Here is a 4977-nt window from a genome sequence, read left to right as displayed (position 1 = left end):
CTGGACTGTTCATTTCTACTTAGGTCCATGATGGAGAAAGGAAAATGATGTGGATTGTAAATAAAAATTTTATTCCCCTTTCTTGTTTCATGCTGCACTTTACTCTGATTTTTCATGTTCTTATTCCCTGTATGTAATTGCAGCTGTATCTTTTATTCATATGAACTATTCTGTTGTTGTTTATTTTCCGGGACAATCCAATTTTATCCGGAATGCTGCCCAAATCTCTGCAAAATATTTCCATTCATGTCTTGATTTTGACATTTTCAACTGTGCTTTCCTTAGATTTAACCAAAACAATTCATGAATGCCAGGGCAAGCTTTCTTATTCTTTTTGATTTCCTGGTTCATAATTTGCATTTTTGATGTTTGATTCCAATTTTTGCTATTTCTATATCTATTTGAATCATCATCAACCTGTTTTCCTTATTTGGATATGAGTTACTTATAGCTTCTAACTGTGAATACTTGCTACTTGGAATATTTTCATTATGCCACTTACTTTAACCGACTTTTACTAACTCACTAATGTTAACTTCCTAAACTCTTTTTTAATTCTAACTAACCTAACCTATCAAAACTTCTCTTCTGATTTTCTTTCACTTTCTTTTAACATTCTAACCATGGCATGATGTTAATTTTTCTATTTAACATGAATTCAATTACATTATGGATTGTGAATTCTCCTTTTCGGACTTTTAACTCCTATACAATCCTTAATCCACATTTACTTAACTCATTTTCCTTATCCTTTTGCTCCTTTACCACTTTGTGTTTCTTTTGATTATTTGCCTATTTGTTTTCCTGTTTTCACTATATCCTGGTTTTCTGTTTTTCAAGATGTCTGCCAGCCAGAGAAAAGGAAAAGGAAAGGCTACTACTGGCAAATGGAAAAGAGGAGAATCCTCCATGTCCATTATGGATATTATGCACGATGACTCCTTGCGGGAGAAAAATTTTACCCCGCAGGAGAAGGCCGACCAACTAATCCCTCCCACTGATCCAATAAAGTTTGCAAAACGATACTGTGAGTTGAGGTATCCGGTGTTTGTAACCTCCAGAAACCTATACCTGGAGAGGACCTTGAAAATCCCAGAAGAACTCCAGCAATACACCTCTGATCAGATCAAACAAAGAGGCTGGTTCTTCCTGGAGAGCAACCTGATTGAGGTTAATGCATCTTGGGTTAGGGAATTCTACTGCAATTACTTCAAAATCTCCCTAGATGCAGTGAACCTTAAAGGAAAGTAGATTCTGGTCACTGAAGAGGCCATTGAAGATGTTCTGAAGCTTCTGCCTAAAACTGATCAGCTGGATGGTTATCAGAAAGCTGAGGAAGATATACGCTTCATGAAGTTTGATTGGGAAGCAGTCAAGGCCCGGATAGCCCTTGACCCGACCGTTCCTTGGATTATGGGTCAGAACACCACCATGCCAAAGGGAATCAAGCGGATTTACCTGAATGATGAGGCTCGGCTATGGCATCAGATACTTAGCAATTTTATCATGCAGAGTACTCACGAGACTGGGATACCAGCCGCTATGATCACCCTCCTATGGTGTGTGATGGAGGGTAAGGACCTGTACCTGCCACGCTTTATCCGGTACCATATGGCCAGGGTGCACGTCCGAGGCACTCTTCGCTTTCCTTATCTGATTACACAGCTAGGCCGTCGAGCTGACGTGCCTTGGGAGGATGCTGATGAGAAGCCACCTGCTGCAGAATGCAAGAAGCTTATCCCTCACAGCAGGAACTTTCTGGCTTTGGGCTACAGACCTCCTTTCCTCACTGCCACTGCTGAGACAGCCACACCATCTGCCGGCCCCTCTTCCTCTACAGCTACCCCTCCCACCACCACTGCACCTCCACCTGCTCCAGAGCCCATCTATCATCTAGTGCACCGCCTGTTTTGACGGCTTGACCAGATGGAGCATCGCAACAAGCGACACTATGAGCACCTGAAGCTGATGATACGATCTGGCGACATCCCCTCCGAGCCTGACACACCATCCGAGGCATCTGAGGAGGAGGCGGATGATCACGAGGCAGAGACCCATCCACAGAGCGAGGCTGTGTAGGCAGGCACAGAGCAGGCTTCATAACATCAGGAGGCTCTACCTCAGATTCAGGCTGTAGACCCCGAGATCTCTATCCAGTTAGCACCTCCTCTGCCGCAGGCTGATCCTCTGACCGCTACCACAGAGACTCCAGTTACCCACCCTTTCAGTGATGACACCCGTTCACACCCTGCTTGAGTGAGCATCGGGGACGATGCTACATTTTAAGTGTAGGGAGGTCGCCATCTCTGGCGTTCTTTTTTTTTTGGTAAACCACTACATACTCTTTTTATTTATTTTGCTACTTTTCTGTATTTTTATTTTTATTTTCTCAGTACTTATATATATTGCTATTTTTATGTATTTTTACTCTATTTCTGCATTTTGCATTTTAGTTCATATTTTAGCCATTTAGTTTAGTTGCAATTCTAACTTATTAGTTATAGAACTTGTGGATTAATTAGTATAGTTTACCCTTTTTAGCATAAGATAGCTTAGTTTAATTTGAAAATATAAAAAGGAAGTAAACAAGGAACTTGAACATAACAGAAACAATCCACACACCTTGTATATATAGCATTACATGTTAGTTAGTTAACAACATTTCATCAAGGAGAAACAATAGAACTTTAAAGCCATCTTAAGTTTTACATTGAGAATAATGGGAATTTTTAACTAAACCTGCATGACATACATAACTGATAAATAATTTTTTAGCTAGAGAACACACAGCCTGTGAGTTTTGAGCTTAATTGTATGGTTACATTCAAACCATAATATTTTATTCCTGTGTGTTCCGCCCTTCTTTTTTATTCTGATGTTCTTTACTTTGTTTTAATCTATATGTCCAATTATAGAATATAACTACATACCAAGAGAGTCATTGAGGCCATTATTTGATTTTAGTTCACTTATCTCAAAATGGCCTACCTTTTACATCACCCTTGTTAGCCCCCCTTGAGCCTTTAAATCCCCTTTTATTCTATAAACCACATTACTAGCCTTAAGAAGAAAAACAAAATAAAAATCCCAAGTTGAATCCTTGGTTAGCATAAGATAGAAATTGTGTATGGTTTACATGTGGAAAACCTATTGGGAACATGGATGATAAAAACAAAAAGGTAGAAAAGTTGAAAAGAATAAAATAATTCAAATAAAAATTTTGGGAAGCATGCTCATGTGAAATCATAATAATTGAATTACCATGTGCATTTAAAAAAAGTGTTATTTTTTTAGTATTTGAATAAAGGGGACACAAAAGAATTCCCCAAATGTGAAATAAAGTAATGCACATGGGATAAAAAAAATAAATATTGAAACATGAGCATGTAACATCAAAAGTGGGAAAATATGGGAGAATAGGAAAAGAAGCTTTGCTTTACAAAGTATGTATGTTAGGTGAGATCTTAGACTAATTAATGATTCACTTATTAGCTCACTTAGCCTTATACATATACCCTTACCTTTACCTTGGCCCCATTACAACCTTAACTAAAGACCTCGTGATTTTTGGTATGTCTATATTCTATAATTGTTGATTGGTTAGATGAAGAACAAAGTTATAGAAATTAAGAATAAAAAGAAGAATAGAGTGATTAACCCAATAAACACTAAGTGACTAGAGAGTAAACACAAAATCCAGTGAGGGTTCAATAGCTCATTAACATATATCTCTGCTGAAATTATTAATTGTCCTGCAAGTCTATAACATGTTTTTCTCTCCCATCTAAATTGTAAAGGCACTTTATCACTATCTAAGGCTTGGCTATATATATATATATATGACTCCTTGAGAATGTGAATTAATTCAACTACATGCAAGCTTTATATTCAAGTGAATAAAAATTAGAATTGCATGATGCATCATTCATTTAGGTACTTGCATTTAGATTAGATTGTATTGCATGACATTCCACCACCATAACCTTACCTTACTCTTTATCTCGGACTTAGCATGAGGACATGCTATTGTTTAAGTGTGGGAAGGTTGATAAACCCATATTTTATGATATATTTTGTGCTTAATCTGAGTGATTTATTCAATCCTTCACCCACTTATTCATATTAATTGCATGGTTTTACTTTCCCTTCCTTATTATGTGATGTATGTGAAAAACATGTTTCCTATGCTTTAAAATTAATTATTTTAATTACCTTTATTTCCATTCGATGCCGTGATGAGTGTGTTGAGTAGTTTCAGATCTTCTAAGGCAGGAATGACTTAAAGGATGTAAAGAAAACATACAAAATTGGAATGAAAGCACCAAACGGAGTTTTTGGAGAAACTGGCATCCACGCGATCGCATGGGGGACGCGGCCGCATGCCAAGCGCGAAGAAGCAACGACGTGGCCGCATGACTGACGTGACCGCGTGCCTTAAGCAGAACACATATGACGCGGTCGCATGACTGACGCGACCGCGTGACAAGAAAAACTCCGAATGACGCGACCGCGTGACCCACGCGAACGCGTGACAGAGGCCACGCACCAGAAATTGCAGAAAATGCTCCCAGCGAATTCTGAAGCCCTTTTTGGCCCAAATCCAAGTCCAGAAGGCATAGACCAGAGGTTATTAAGTGGGGAAATACATCCATTCAAGGGGAGTCTCCACTTTAGTTAGTTTTCCATGATTTAGACTTAGTTTAGAGAGAGGTTCTCTCCTCTCTCTTCTCTCTTTAGGATTAGGATTTAGAATTAGGATTTTATTCGCTTTCAGGATTATCTTTTTATCAGGTTCAATATTCCTTTTTATTTACTTTTGCAATTTAATTTATGAATTCTTCCATGTTACAGATTACTCTTTTGAATTAATGTTATTTGAGGTATTTCAGTTTATTATTGCTTTCTTTTATTTACATTATTGTTATTCCCATCTGAAGACATTTTTATTCCAGTAAGATTTACTTTTCTCCTTTTGGT

The sequence above is a fragment of the Arachis ipaensis genome, chromosome B5 (genome assembly GCF_059453495.1).
Source record: "Arachis ipaensis isolate K30076 ecotype BB chromosome B5, ASM5945349v1, whole genome shotgun sequence".
Lineage (NCBI taxonomy): Eukaryota > Viridiplantae > Streptophyta > Magnoliopsida > Fabales > Fabaceae > Arachis > Arachis ipaensis.
This window is presented reverse-complemented; position numbering follows the sequence as displayed.